Source organism: Augochlora pura, chromosome 11 (assembly GCF_028453695.1).
Source record: "Augochlora pura isolate Apur16 chromosome 11, APUR_v2.2.1, whole genome shotgun sequence".
Taxonomy (NCBI): Eukaryota; Metazoa; Arthropoda; class Insecta; order Hymenoptera; family Halictidae; genus Augochlora; species Augochlora pura.
Genome location: NC_135782.1, coordinates 9,084,326 through 9,101,150, shown reverse-complemented (window position 1 = coordinate 9,101,150; position 16,825 = coordinate 9,084,326). Strand labels below are relative to the sequence as shown.

Genomic DNA, 16,825 nt, shown 5'->3' with positions numbered 1-16,825 from the left:
TTTTCATGACTATATTCAGCATATTATTATTAATGCAGTTATCCGATGCTTGTATGTCTGTACGGAAAGTTAATGTTTATCACATTTTCGAGGAACGTAAAAATGACGTATTTAGTTCGCAAAAGAAGAAAAATAATACTTTTCGAATTATCAGCGAAGAAAATGAATAATTCGAAATGGATTAGTAGAATCAATGGGTCCAATTGAATTAGCTCCGAGGAAAATCCGATTTAATGCGGGGAATACTTGAGGTGGATTCTTCTGTGGTGTTTTCAATATTAACGATGGAATTAATGAGAAATTATTGGACAGCGAGCAGTTCGGTTTCCCGGATTATTTGATGTTAACGAAACCGACGAAATAACCAGCCGAAAAGAAAATATCCTTCTGCCTAGGGCTATGCCTTTAATCTGTTTCTGTGGCTTAATTACGAAGATCTCTTCTGATAGAAGGAATACTGATTATGATCTCATTGCGAATTCACAAAAGAGGCAATCGGATTTCTGGGAAGCATGTTCTTATAAAGTTATGCAATCCGCGTGCATGTTATTTTACATATGATAACGAATAATAAATACTGTGTGCCGAGGACAGTGTGTATCCAATGATTTTAAAAATTAATTTGATATGATTAAATGAACTAAGATCTACTAATGCACAAACTATAACTGAAATTTATATTATATTATTTTATCATATTATATTACAATATTTATTTTATTATATTATATTCTTTATATAATCATTTTATTTATATATTAAGATATAGTCATACGAACTAAACATTTGTTACAATTATTGTATATTTAATACAGTCAGTATGACCACACTAACACAATAATTTATAAAAAGGAATGCTTGCCTCAAGCATTTCAAACATATACAATCTTTTTCTTATCTTTACAAATTAATGCTTCCTGAAATCTTGTTAAATATAGAAAAATCTTATATTTTCATTCAAATACATTTCGATTAAAATTATTATGCGGCAACAAGAATGCTAGTACAATAATGATCTATTTTAAATTACCACACGTGTCGGAGACGATTTATTCTATAAACATGTACGTATTTTTACTAATACGTTTGTTAAACAACACTGAATTTTAGTTGTTAAGTGTATTTTAATCATTGCGTCGATAAAATATTGCCGTCTTGAAATACGGTAATATCGAAGTGGTTTCCAAAGGCGCTGTGGCTTAGTTGGTTAAAGCGCCTGTCTAGTAAACAGGAGATCGAGGGTTCGAATCCCTCCAGTGCCTGCTTTCCCAACGGAAAGTTTCATAGATGCATATTTTTTTCAATCAATAATCATTTTTGCAATTAAGAACTCTATTATATGGTTGTATAGAATTCAAGTTTTGTAATGATTGTATTTATACATGGTTATGAAATGTATAATAATCGTCTATGTAAAAATATTCTCTTGGAACAGTTTAGAATATCATTTTTTACATGAAAAAGTTTTTTTGCTAAATATTTCTAAGGAAACTGTAAATATAATTATTAACAATAGTTGATTCCGGTATTTTTAATGCAATAATTTTATGGAATACTATTTTATTTAATATTTGTCTTCTATTTTCAATAGAGAGTAATCGTTAACGAATTATCATTCAACAATCTGATTTATAACAAATTCTACCTACAAGTATTTAAGATTTGAGCTTGTCCCTAAAAATAGTAAAAGCTACATGATATTGTTTCTACTGTATAACTATTAATATAATATTATTATTATTATAACATATCAAAGAAGCTTTGTTAATCTATTTCATCATAAATTGTTATTGGTTACGGCAAGATAAAATAAAATTTTTAAATAAAGAGGATCATGTAAAGATAAGAAAACATTATGATAAAGATAAGACTCCATTATTGAACTACAATTTTTTACGAAGAACATTCTAAGAACAATTTTCAGGTAAACGCTAATTTATTTTCGAGCGTAATCGTGGGAAATGAAGCGACCGCGGCTGAAAATTTGACAAGGGTTTATCAAAACACAGTGAAAACTTTTTAATTGTCGAAGCGGAGCACTTTCAACGGGCCTAACGCGAGTGCCGCGGAGTCTGGCGCGGAACTTTGAGCAAGTTTTATCAGCCGTTATCTTTTATCTCGGTACTTCGCCAACTTTTGAAACCTCTGCCAGCGGGTCAGCATTTTTAACCCGCAAGACATAAAGTTAAATATTCACTTCATGAAAGTGCCGTAAAGGGGCACAGTTTTCTTTTCTTACCGACTTGCCCGGTCGGAATGACGACGAGGAATTCATTTGCTCCCTGCGCGAAAGCACGCTTAGCCCCGATTCCCTGTAATTGGTAAATTCCATTTACAATACACAATTATTAGATTTATATTTCAAACTTCGTAGAACACTTTCGACACTGTCCAATTATTTTATTTTTCATGACAATATTTTAGACCAAGTTTCCAAATACATACATGTTTTTACTAACAATCGGGTCGATGAAAAATGATTATCATACACCTTCTTTCTCAATACACATTTATATAACTATTAAATATTATAAATATTATAATTAGATTGTTCAAATTTGATTGATTTGACAAGAATCTTATTTTCAAGACTTATATTTCTCCGATATTCACTATACTATATTTATTTATTTTATTTATTACGTACTTCCATATATAAATGAGCATTATGGATTAATATCATATTTAAATACTACATTTCATCTGCAGTAAATACTCAGCTAATTTAATTGAAAATGCATAAAATCCGCACTATAATTACGATATTTTAAAGCAACTCCTTTTGCGGGAAGATTGAGAGCCATGCAACAAAATCTTTAGTTTATGGAAAATGTTGATGCAAACAAATTTCTTTCGACCCTTTGGGACGATGCATTGACAAAATTATACTGTGTGGATAAATCGAGAAGCGAAGCAAGAGGTTTCCCATAGAGAACGAGTATTTCAATCAGAACGTGTGCTGAGATTGTGGAATAAAAATGTTACACTGTAACATTCGATAAAAGTGAGACGATGTCCGGTGGAGTCCGGTATCGAAGCAAGTTATGTACTCGCAGGAACATGAACAAACCAATTAGCTGGTTAAGCGGCCAAACCCCCATGAAATTCAATTGTCTTCACCCCATGCGTCTCCGGCTAACCACCCTTATATTTTCGTCCTTCTCCTCGAGCACTCGGGCACCCGTGCCCGGAACTCTAACGGCCGTACAGGCTTGCTATTAGGGTGTCAATTAAATTAGATCACCAGCCGACTTGGGGTGGCTTAACTGATAGAACGTCACATATATACCGGTATAAGTGCCTCCTCGCGAAAAATGGGTTAGCCGGATACGGTATCAACTGATCTCGAAAGATACAGTGGATGCTTTTCAATTATTCGCGCTCGAATTTCTACAAAAACCAACAAGCACGATCTCAGCAAAGTAGAACTCGTCGTAAGAAACATGAAGCCTTTCGATAAAATATATTTATAGGTAGCTTATATAAATATTGCATGAAACAACAAAATTTTATAGATTTTTAAATTTAACGAAGCTCGTAATAAAATTATACAAGTCCTTACAGGCTATTGTTAAACATAAGAGTTTACATAAATTACGACTTACAGTTTTCTTTATTAATTTTAATTTGCAGTTATCTTTACTCATTTTTACTTATATTTTCCTTTACTTATTTGTAAAATTAAATGTTAAAAAATAACCACAAATATCTGTGGTTATGAATAACAAATAACTATGTTAATGTAGTCGTTTTAATCTGCAATTCAAATGTTGTTTGAACAGTAGACATATATATCCTCTGTACTAGAAGAATACCTCGAAAGGGTAGTGTGACTTATTTAATTTGTTTGTTCTTTCGTGCAAGTATTTAATCAATCGCATCCCTTTCCTCTCGGTAAAATCGAGATTATGGTAAAATTGGATGGCGATTGATATGCGTGCAATATTGTGATTCAGCAATTCAGAAACAAATGGTCTGCAAACTTTTATATCGTACATTTCTTTTTGCCTCCAGTAAACTTTTCTCCTTCGCGTTACCTTTAGTCAGCAGAATCCTGAATTGGTTTCCATCTTGGATTCCCTCTGAACAAAGAGACTCACGCAGACCGTAAGGAAACGAGAGAAGATTAAATTAGCGTTGTGCACACGAAAATTTCTTTGATGAAAACGTAATTTCTCATTGCGATGGTGCATTACCAAATCGATCGTGCAGGATAAATATTCATGGGGCTAGAAACTTTAAATACAACGGGCTTCAGAAATAATAGACTACTAATCTAGAAACAATCATTTTTTTAGCTATCAATATTTTCAATAACTATTCATGAAACATTTTATACTTTTTCTAAATTTATACACATTAAAACATAGTATTGTATATCCTAATACGATATTTATCTGTGATTCCTGAATCAATTTTTTATTCTTATCATCAACTTTGACTGCGTTCGAAGATATCGTATTTAGTGACATTAGCTGATACTTTCACTCGGTGTAAATCATTATTTACAGAATTTTAAGCTATTGTTCCATTGTAACATTAATCAAATCAGAAGCATACTATTGTCTAAACAATATGACTCCATTTTTATTTAGAAATTGTATTATTGTTTGTAACTCTAAATAAGTGTTCGATCGAAGATTACTTAAATTAAAAGAATATTACTATTATTACATTTATTTAAAAATTGTAAAATATCCGTAATTACACTAGCTAGCAAATAGTAATAACTGTAATGTGAATTGTTGCTTAAGTCGTAGGAAGTTGCTGTACGATATTATTAATAAACTGTTGCTGTTATTATTATACTACGTCGTTTATGTCGTTTGTCACATTACTACGGAGTCTCGGTGAAATTTTCAAACAATAATCTCTACAATAATTAACCTCGCATATAATAAAAAAGTGACATTTCGACTCGCCGACCATCCACGACGAAATCGAGCATGGCGGCACCTTTATTGCGCGTAATAGTAAGTTATATTCTACAAATCACTCGACTGTTTATGAATAATTTAAACGTTCAACCCCTGGATAAATGGGTGGGGTGAGACTGACAATCCTCCGAGGACAAAATGCAGAAACCCCACAGGGACGAAGACCCTTTGTTACCGCCTTGCTGGTGGTTGAAGCAAGGATCCTGCTCTTTGAACCTATCGCACGTGGTAAACCACTGTTTGCACTGGTCTTCCTTGTTGTACCACGTTTCCCAATCATGTAGGGGCTGCGAATTTACAAATAAATGCATGGCAGAATATTAAATTATCAACGCTCGAAGCTGTTCGTTTTATTGAACCGGTAACGCTAACGAGGTTTGGCATCGGATCACGTTTTTCATATTTCTCGCTATTGTTATCCAATATCAACCTAATCGTGCAACAATGCAGCACGCTTTATTCGCATATAGGTTGTTTCACTTTCGCATTAATGCAATTATTACGGTCTTCTAACCTTAATTCTTATTAAACGAGAAGATTTTATTAATATTCGTACTCTTTTAGGCTGTAAAATAGGTATTTTTAATGTATAATATTACGCTAAAATGGCGGCAAAGCTTTTCAAATACCTTACAATAAAACCTCTATTGTCTACACTAATCGCGAGAACAGAATAGAGCATTTGGTTAGACGAGGTAATAAATAAAATCGTTACTAATTTTTACAATAATTAATTTCGTTTATAGATCGCGTTATATAAAATTATTTCCATATGACACATGTGTGAGTAACAATAAATTCATAGGACGATCATCATTGTTTGAACACTATATAATAACATTTCTTCGAGAACATGCCATGGAAAAAATTGTTACAATACAAACCAGACCGAATACGATTTTTGTTATCTTTACAAAATGACTTAGCGCAGTAATTTTTAGCAATAATGATGAAAGGTGACCTTCGTTAATAAATATGCTCTAAATAATAAAAATATAAACTCTAACGCAGACAGAGAACGAGAATGATTCAGAAAGGGAACGACCAGCAGCACCTGATCATAAAATCACGCGAATCGATGCTTCTCTTCCAACCTGTCGCTGGATTAGACAGTCGACGCGAGATCGATCTCCAGTGATTCACGCGAATGATCATGACCGTCGGAACTGGCTTCGGGGAGCATCCCCAACAAAAGTCTCGTGAATTGAAAGCATTGTACTCGACACGGGTCCGATCATTGCCGACGATAATGGCGGATTAGCGCGGCCCCATCTGTCATTTGACTTACCCAGAATCGCGTACCGCCGGCAACGATACACCTAATACATTACCAAGTCTGCAAGTAAAGTAGCTTGATCCTGAAAGGTTAATGGGCATCGTGAAAATCTCGCGATTTCACTATGCGAAGGGCGTTTGAAAATAATCCGCATCGGTAACGTGTAGGCTCTAATAAACAAAAGCCCATTTTGAAGACGCGATGGTTCCAGCGTGTAGTCACATGTTTTCCAGTTTTCGAGTGATGAATTAAAAGTGGCAGGTGAAAAACATATGAAAATAACGGTACCATATGGTTCCGAAACTCTTTTGTTTGATACCTCATTTTCGGATATGTTCGCTGGCAATTGTTACTACCGAAAAAGTTTCTATTTACGCTGGCTGTCCAAATCAAGAACATTGTTCGAAGGTCTTTGATTATTATCCAAATGGAAGATTGTAACATTGTTTAAAGTGAATTAATCGATTATTATCCGAACCTACGAGATACGATTTCAATTTGTTTAAAAATGTTCAATATAACCGTAGAAATAACAGTTTCCTTTTATATCTAATTGAAGACTTAAAGATTTGGTTTATTAATCGAATAGGAAATAAAATAGTTACTTAAGGTCACGTCTTTTGTATTAGAAATTAAACGAAAACTACTTAAAAACAAAACTTACGCTTCCTATCATAGATACTTTAATGCCGATCTAACAACCAGTAGGTAAAAATGGTATTTGTATATCCGGTCCGAGATGCCTTGTATGCTAAAAATATATTTGAAAAAATTCATTGGTCTCTATCAGAATTCGAGAAATCGTGACAAACGCAAGTGGCAATATAGGAAGGGGCGTGTGAGCGAAAACGCGACAAACAGGTCAAATGGGAAGACTTATGCCGGATATACATTTCATTTGGCGAATGGCCAATTGGTCTGATCATTCAGAGCCTGCAGCCACTCTACGGATTTCGTCGGATACTTCGGCCAGCTTACAGATTTAACGTTTTCTGTAGGAGCAGGTGGTTTTCGCTCCGAACATTCATCCAGTGCGGTTAGAAGTCCCATGAATTGATCAACCGCATAACGTTCTTACAGTGGTACGCCATTAGCAACACTTCGGTTGCTGTTCGTCTCGTTTCAAAGCAGCGACTTCTCAATTTCCGAATTTTCTTTGCTAGGCAAACAAGAGCGTTTGTGGTGCCATTCAATTTCCTTTTTATGCAATACTTCTTTATCACTGGACTTTGTGGATTTGTGACAAAAATTAGTAATTATAGTAAATATAGAACAGTAAAAACGTGTAAAGGATTTAATAATACTGTATTATTTTGAACTCATTGAAATGACTAAGAAACGAAATAAATATATACATATATACATATACACACAATATATACACATTTCTAGAACTCGTAATTAATAAAAACAATTTATATTTTGTATAAAAATCTGTAGTCTAGTTATTGCTATCCTCGTCTTAATTATACGATTTTAAAGAATTCGGTTCAATAAAAAATTTACCAGAATAAGTAAAATAAAAATACATTGAAACTTTGTAACAATTTTCTATGGTATTGAATTTTAGTTAACCATTGGTGTAGTTAATTGTATTGAATTACTTAAAACAGGTGTAATAAGAATATTTTTTGAATAATAAAATATGAATATTTATTCTACCATATCAACAAAATGCTCGCCAATTGACAAAGTTATTGTTAAACTTCTGTTCTGTAAATGTTTTATAAAAAGATAAGAAACAATGAATAAATATTTGTAAGTTATTTGCCAGTTAGAATTGAAGTAGTATCAGTGATGATAATAATGACACATAGAAATTGTTAAAAAAATTTCGGATATTAATAAAAAGAAAGGAAGGGGGCACCCGGGTTTGAACCGGGGACCTCTCGATCTGCAGTCGAATGCTCTACCACTGAGCTATACCCCCAGTTGGAATCACCTCTATAGATTCTATTTATATTCCATTTTTTTTATTTTATGTAATATTTAACGAAACACTTCTTAGAATATGGTAGATTCCATTGTTCTCATGGAAAAAGGAAAAAAAAATACAAGGGGGCACCCGGGTTTGAACCGGGGACCTCTCGATCTGCAGTCGAATGCTCTACCACTGAGCTATACCCCCACTTGATATGTTGAGTGCCGATTCCACTCATATGCCATCGCACTTTGTGCTATTATAATACTATTGTAAATTTCTAACATAATAAACTTGACCATCGAAGCCACGAATTAGTAACTCGTAAATTTATTTTACATGTTAAAGAAAGTAATAATTATACAACCAAATTTATTTTTAACGATTGATTTGACTATACGATTGATTTGAACTCTTGCTTTTAGACCAGACAACCATTACACGATTTTTATAGATTTTCCGAAAATTAGATTTGTAAAAATGTAAAATTTTCAAATCTAAAATTGTACGAAGTACATATGAAAATGAAAAAGAAATTCGAAATATTTTAAATATCTTTCATTTATGAATTAAAGATATTATTGTTTTCCTTCTAGATTATAATCTAGACAAACTGCAGTTTGTTATTAAAAAAACTGTAGATTTTATGCATTTATTTGATTTTTCACTTTTTGAAGAATAAATTAGTAGAGATCATGCCGACAAGTTGCGGAATTATAATATATAAAGATTGAGGCTTTTAAACTGTTTTTAAGTAACTGTTTTTAAACTGTTTAATGTTTAAGATACATGTTTAATCCATATCGTATTTTCTGTAAATATATACTTTTTTTGAGAAACAACATTAGTATGTTTTTGTGAAAACACATTAACATAAATATGTCTTTCTATAAAAATATTACTCTATTTCACGCTATAATATGCACACGCTATTTGTAGAATGCTTTATTAATTTACTTATTTATTAATTGATAACTATAAGAAACACTTTTGTCACACGATTGATGTCACATTATTCTTTTATATAACAGTAAAAAGTGTATTGACAAATGATCGCAAGTACTGGCTACTCTATGCTCTATGTATAGTAATTGCAGGCCATCGACAAGTGATGGGGACATTTTGAAAACGTAGTTTTGTTGTCATACAAATAGCCATGAGCTTGGCCCCCCCGTGAGGCACGAATGGCGACAGGTAGAGTAATATACGGAGGACCACCTAGTGGCTTCACGACTTCGCCATATGCCACCGTGACTAAGGCACACATGGCTGTAGAATCGATGCGTATAGAACCCCATAAAGGCGCAAAACTCTTGAAAAGATGCTTGCTGCGCCATCATGCTAAAATACAGAACACGCGGCTAATCATATGGTGTTCCTTGCAACAGGTGAATGAGCCAATTACAATAATATATTTTGCATCGATTTGCGAAACCTCTCTTTCATTTCTAACGGTGTGAGGATCGTTTAGAATAAAATTCCGGGTTCAACCCTTTCGGTACGAGCACTCTGTCCGCCGTAACACTCTCGCTGTAAGAGGCCCCGCGCCGAAAATTGCCACTGCACATGACCAGTCCTTCTTTATAATAAGATATTTCCTAACCGTTAAATAAAAACTGTGCTTAATAAAACGACATTTTTTAACAAAAGTGTTGCTTGTAACTTAAGAGATATTCAGAGGTACTTATATAAAATATTAAGATTTATTTATATAAAATTTTGTTATTTATACCGGTCGACGCGCGGACGCCGGATATATCCGGCGCTTGTACCGAAAGGGTTAATAGAAAAATAAGCCGTATCTCTTATTCATTTTGTCAAAGTTACCATGATCTTAGTAAGAAAAACTTTGAAATTGATCTTTATACAAAATAAAGATATTCTTCATTAAATGCAGTAATCAAGAACCCCATAAGAAATCCTTTCATTCTTAAATCCATTTAGAAAGATGAAAATAATACAGGTACAATTTTAAATTTTTAGAACTTCTCTTATGTTTTAAATTTCATCTACTAATTTTTTACAATAAATGCATAAAATCCACAGTCTATTTGTAAGTTTAATGAAAAGTATAAAAAACATTTCTGTTAGTAAATATCACCCTCCCGTTTGATTTGCTTCCTTCCCGTGGCATTTAAATATATAAGTGCAAATTAATATAATAAAATGAATAATAAAGCAAATTAATAATAAAAAAATACACGTGCACTATTTTTATTTCCAATGTCTTCCGTGAACGTCATTAGGGATGCTCGTATAAATCAAAAACAAATCGCCATTTCTACGACAGTAACATTTTGTTCTGTAAGAATTTTATTTGAGCATGGATACCCAGCCGTTCGTATCTCGTTTCTAATTGTCAATAAAAAATAAGTGGAATGTGAAGTAACGGCAAACGATCCAGGAAGTCGTATTTTTTAACAGTAGTTCATCCAACTAGAAAAATGAAACAAACCGAAACACCGGAGTCCGTCTTTGCAGCTTTCCGTTCAGTTCACGAATTAATCCATCAAAACAGTCACGATATAACTCACGCACGCCTTTGCCGCCCCTTGCCTCTATCTTCTAAAGCTTCGAAACTGATTGTGCGATGTATTTAAATACAGCTGCAATTGGAAACAGAAAAGCTCAATTTCTTTCTACATGGTGAAAATTTGAAAAACTGTTCCGCGTACTCGTAAATTCAATTCCTATCTGTAAATCTAATTTGAAATATTCCTTGGTTTCAATGTGTAACTGTTTTACTACCGTAGGGATTATTGCTTTGAAATCAAACGAAATTCCGTGGCAATATAAAAATTATATTGATTATAATAATAATAATAGCAACAGTTTATTAGTAATATCGTACAGCCAGATCCTACTACTTGGGCAACAACGACAACGCAACAACAATAACAACGACTATACTTAATAACGACAACGCAACAACTATATTCACGACGCAACTACGACAATGCAGGGCGACCGTTCTCTCACGAATGCCTCGATCTTTTTCGTCGGCCCTTCCACCCTTACAGTCTTTTCCCTGATTATCTTGCCATTCTCTCTCTCTCTCTCTCTCTCTCTCTCTCTCTCTCTCTCTCTCTCTCTCTCTCTCTCTCTCTCTCTCTCTCTCTCTCTCTCTCTCTCTCTCTCTCTCTCTCTCTCTCTTGCATATACTGTTTCACACTCTGTCTTATTCTTGCTCATTCTCTCCCTTTCCTCCCTTATTTCCATTTCACTCACTCACGCTTTACCTTTCGGCCACGCAGAACTTTGAGGAACCTAAGCAATAATCCCAGGTCACCCGAAGCTGCCCAAACACGTTCGATACATCTGTCTCATTCATTCTGTATTTTACGACCAACACTCTCGACCATTCTGCATTTCATACTCAGAAAAAACGCTACACTACTTTCCTTATTGTGAATTATTTCTTCATTCATCGATAGTGATAAATTGTTTAAAAAGAAGATTGTTGACTTGTGTTCAATAAACAAAAACTAGGATCTAAATATAAGCGAGGACAATGGTTCATCACAATTTTTACAGATTTAAGAGATTATTTGTATAAATTATTTGTCTCTTACATTTCACATCGAAGTCGTACAAATGTATATGTTGAGCTATACGATAATTTTTCTAATTTTTACTGTAACGCTGCGTTAATGTTCACGTTCATGAATGCTTGTTTACAAAAAAAAAGTAATGTGAAATCCTGGTTATGATACGAACAATGGAAACGAAAACTGTATCCTCAAATAATGTGAAACGCTTTAGGACCTCTCGCGCCTCCATGATTTCTGAAATTTCTAGCACATAGTAAAGGGTAAGCTGGTTTTCATAAAAAATGCAGAAGTACCTGTGACTCGAGCACTTAGACATGTTCTTATCACGTATCCTACCACGAAAACTGTTCTGGCTTTGAACCAGCTGGCACCATTAACCCAAATATATATGCTGTTCATTATGAAGAGAGTTCCTAGTACATAAATTAATCACGAGCTCCCCCGTACATTCTTCGGGACTATCGACCTCGAAATCCGTTGATTCGATAATTCAGGACTGAATGAAAGATTTAGTTAACATAGGGAAGCGCTCTCCGCGGTTTATTTTCGTACCAAAATATGTGATCCTACGGTAATGTAATAGTCCGACGTTGTTTCATAAATTAATGTCGCCGAATGTCTTCATTATTGCGCTTAATTAAGTCTAGTCACTCCCAGATTCTATTATTGATTTTAATCTGTATTTTACACAAATGTTTACTTTATGCGATACGATAAGATATTATTGCAAAAAATAGAAACGTTCAGCAGAAATAATTGACGAAACGTCTAGTTCGATACAAATGCATTTGTTAGTTCTACCTGTGGACTTTATAATGCCTTATTTATAAATAAGTTATTTGCTATGGAATCTACGAAGAATATCTTTTCCATTAGTCTTCGTTACACAATCTAGTTTCCCGATAAAAAACGTTCCTGGCGCAATAAAACATGTTTCCCGTGCAAACAATTCAATTTAAAGAAACTCATCTTTTCCAAAAAACTCGACTAATTGGATTCACCCAGAAGCCTAGGAAGAAAACATTCTACTAATTTTCTGCATTAACTAATTATAAATTAATTATACCCTGTATGAGACCTTAGCATTTGGACAATTCCTACAGGCATTGTCCACTAAGTGTTACTATTGCAACACCGTTACACCAATATCATCATTCAGTTGAATTAAAAAGACTCGAAAATGAAAAGAAGATTCATACACTATGTGATTAACTACATAAATTAATAAAGTTTTAGCCCGACACTCTAATCAAACAGCTGTACCATTATCCAAATACCTACGTTCCTCATTTTAACGCTAGGAAAGTGTCAAAGTTAATGTTATCTAATTCTTCCTTTTACGATACCTGATATAAAAATATCTCTGTGAGAAATGTTTAGGTACACTTCGTACCAGGTGAAATCGTACGAGGTTTAAATAAATCGAATCTTGTTATCGTCACAAAACAATATGCATTAGTCACGTTTTGGACACGGTAGTTCCGGTGTTAATTCGGCTACCAGTGCTCCGAAGAATGCCGGACCGCAAGGGGTTAAAATGGCGCAGACAAAGCGTCCGGTGGCTGGTGGCATAAGTTCACGCGTGTGTTCCGGTAGCAGACACCAGGTAAGCGTGGAAACGGAAATGGGACGCGTCTGGAAGACGTGTGCTCGGTTGCGCGTGCACAGACGAGAGCTCGCACCGGAGCCCGGCGTGCATGTGGACCGTCGTCGGTGTGCCCACGGCTGTTCTCCAGCGGCTGGCCCTCGGTATAGGATCAATATAAGCGATGACATAGCGAGAGCTCATCTTTAAGCCACGCCCGCGAGCACGCGGGCACCAATGCTGCCGCGATCCGGCGGCCGCGCGACCAATCCACGGCCGGCATTGATTTTTCGCGGACTCTTCTTTTTTTTTTTGTTCGCGAAAGTGAATTTCTTCACGATGCTGACGGGAGAGCCTGAACGGGAGGAACGGGGACGGCGAACGAAGGACGGGGCACCGGCGGGCCCGGTTGCCGGAGAAAGAAGGGACAACGTTGGGACAGGGACAGCCGACGTTGGACGTAGAAATAGAATGAGGCGCTACGGGGATAGTAGAAACGGTGGAGAGAGGGAGAACCAGGAGTGGAGGAGGAGACGCCCGTGGAAAAGGCGGAGGATGAGGATCGATGAGGACAGGGTGACTCTTCCAGGGGTAAACGAACCTCCATTTCATCTACCCTTCGCGCTGTTATCGGCTGTCCCTTTTTCAATCGGCGGAACCCCTGCTGCTAGGGTATCGCGGTACCCAGCAAGTTCATCTGCATGCGTGGTCGGTCCGCTGCCTGTTGCAAGACACCAGCGCACGCCGATCCCCGATGTCCATACTGTTCGCTGCCGCGTTCTTTCTTGCGATTCTAGTTCTTCTCTTTCTTCCTGTTTCCTTTTTCTCGCGTTGTTTCACGCGTGCGTTCGCAAACGGGCGACACACCGGTCGGTCTGGAGCATTAATCTCAAACATCGACGGACAACACCGATTCACAGAGATATTGGTAGCGTTTAACGGACCGAACAATTGGAGCAATGCTGGTCGGCCTTCAGTTCGTCGGTATGAATGTGTTATCAGTTTTCTGCGACTTTAGTAACCATTTGGATGATTTTTTTTATGGATGATTATGCTTGATTGCTTTAAGGAGAGACTGTACTGTTATTTAAAAAGCTGTAGTTAACTAATTCCTAAACTGTAGATTGCTGTTAGGTGCAGTTTAATTTGTCTAGTTTTGCGTTGACTGATATTATTGCATATGTTTTACTGTTTCGCAGAAAAATCTTGAAAGTAAAATTAATAATTTGAATGAATAGAGTTATGAGATTTAATTACAACTTATAGTGTTTACAAGTATTTTATGTTTCCATAGTATGTGGCCAAAAAACTAATTAATACCATTTAATTTTTCACTTTGTTATCTGCATATTAATTTTACTTTGAAATTGCTTTTATTTTAAATTACTATATATTTCCATGATAAGTATATAAAGTAAACTGTTCATTTAATTTTATATAAATAAAAATGTAAGTAAGATCATTAGAATTGTATTAATGATAACATAATTTTTTAAAAATTCCATAGAAGATAATAAATAGCCGGGTAAATATTGTGTACAGAAGACCATTTAATAAAACAAGAAAGACTACCTAAGGAAATAAATGATACACCTTTTAGTAGATTTTATAATAAATACATATTGGGTTGTAGTAATAGTAGATTCCAGCTGGTAATTGTGTTTGCACCGAAGCACTCGGGCCGCCATCTTTCGGCAAAGCAAAGAACTGTTTATTTTATAGAATACTTATTGTCAGTAATCGTAACTGTAATATTTTAGTATAATAAATAAATATAAATTTAAAATACATTCCATGAATCATAAATTTATTTATATTTGTAGGATGTATAAGACGATTTCCATATGTATTTCCATATTTTGAAAATATAATAGCTTGACGTTTACAGTCACCATAAACTGGATTGCTTTTTATATGATTAATACAAGAATGTAACATGTAAAAGAAATAAAATTAATTAAACATAAGTCTTTTCAAACTAAGATTAGTACGTGAAACCGTCGCCAGGTGGCGAATATTCTCACAAGTAAAATATTATAGTCGAGACTACATGTATGCAGCGTGAAGCTAGTCTTACCACTCTGGTTTCCCTTCAAAACACGTATAAATCTTTCGCCTTTTACTAAAGATTTCCGTGGAGGGGAACAATTGAGGAGTATGTAAATAATTTTTTGTTGTGCCCAGCGCAAGTTGGGTCATTTATTATATGCAAACAAAATATTTAGGTTTTAGTTTTTATTTATAACAATTAAAGCTTAGTTTTTAGTATTGACAATTAACTGTAAATTTTTAAATAATAATGTTAATATCTAAGTTTCTTTTTAAAAACAATAAATACTGTTAGAAAAATAATACTAATTGATAATAACAATAATAAGACTAAGAAAAAAGTAATAATTTTTATTCTTATAGTTTGCATTTGCAATTTTTAATATAAATTGATTGAATTTAAAATAGTGTTAATAGTAATACACACGGTGTCCCGAAAATCGTAGTACAATCGGGTAGGGGATGATTCTACATATAAAAGAAGAAAATATTTTGGTATAACATTTTTTTATCCAGTGCTCCGTTTTCATGATAATCGACTTCAAAGTTAGTTCAACTTGTAAACCATTTAATATAATTCGCTTGTCGTGTATTTCACTGCTCTGTTCGTCTCTGTCCAGGACAGAGACTTCTTTTTTCATGTAGAATCACCTCCTGCCCGGTTGTACTACGATTTCCGGGACACCCTGTATAGTAACATAGTGTTTGCTTATTGATATGATAGAATAAATAATTGTAATATTGCAGTTTTAATAAAACTACATCTGAGAGATGATATATACATTGTATGTTTACTGATAAAGTTATTGTATTAAACTTTTTATTCAATTTCATTATGTACTAACCATTATTTACAATTTTATTATTTATATGTATGCTCCTCTGCTACTTCGTCAATTGTCGTTTATTCAATCTTATAAAATACATTAATTTCATAAATAATCACAAATATGTAGTTATATATGTAGTTATATATACGCTCTCACAGCTAGGAGTATGTATACACAGGTATAAGCGCAGTTGCTTTTCTTATCAAAATTTGTATAGATTTAGATTGGGTCTCATAATACAGTAGAAACAAAAATATTGCAGATCATCCTAAAATTTTACTACTGTAGTACAAAGATACTTCTCTCCAAGTTTACTATGTTTCATTGCCAGGTTTGACTATATTAAAAGTGTTTAGTAACATAATAGTATTTACCTTAAGGATATTATAATGCATGATATTCTTACTGTTAAAATCATTACGTTTTCTCATTTCATTATTTAGTAACTCCCATGATTATTTACGATATTACTACTTATAAACACACAGCTCTGTGCTACTTCATTTATTTTGACTTACCATAGAAAACCTTAAGCGACACATTTCGAAGTATTGCTTCCAACATAAAGGGTGTTTTTTTAACTCTATAAATAAACATCAGTCGGTACAATCAATAAACGCTATCTGCAATGATATTTACGGTGTAAAAAAACTGGAAGTACAAGCATTTGACTACC

At 34.3% G+C, this 16,825-nt stretch overlaps 4 non-coding genes across 4 annotated transcripts; 2 read left to right on the top strand and 2 right to left on the bottom strand.

Annotated features, from left to right (window-relative positions):
• The first annotated feature begins 1,188 nt into the window (after window positions 1-1,188).
• Trnat-agu (transfer RNA threonine (anticodon AGU)) lies at window positions 1,189-1,262 on the top strand. Its single transcript has one exon. It is a non-coding gene; the product is annotated as a tRNA-Thr (tRNA).
• A 6,809-nt stretch (window positions 1,263-8,071) lies between these two features.
• Window positions 8,072-8,143, bottom strand: Trnac-gca (transfer RNA cysteine (anticodon GCA)). Its single transcript has one exon. It is a non-coding gene; the product is annotated as a tRNA-Cys (tRNA).
• Window positions 8,144-8,269: 126 nt separating this feature from the next.
• Trnac-gca (transfer RNA cysteine (anticodon GCA)) lies at window positions 8,270-8,341 on the bottom strand. Its single transcript has one exon. It is a non-coding gene; the product is annotated as a tRNA-Cys (tRNA).
• A 7,005-nt stretch (window positions 8,342-15,346) lies between these two features.
• On the top strand, window positions 15,347-15,466 carry LOC144477409 (U5 spliceosomal RNA). The gene has a single exon (XR_013495194.1). It is a non-coding gene; the product is annotated as a U5 spliceosomal RNA (small nuclear RNA).
• Window positions 15,467-16,825: the final 1,359 nt, after the last annotated feature.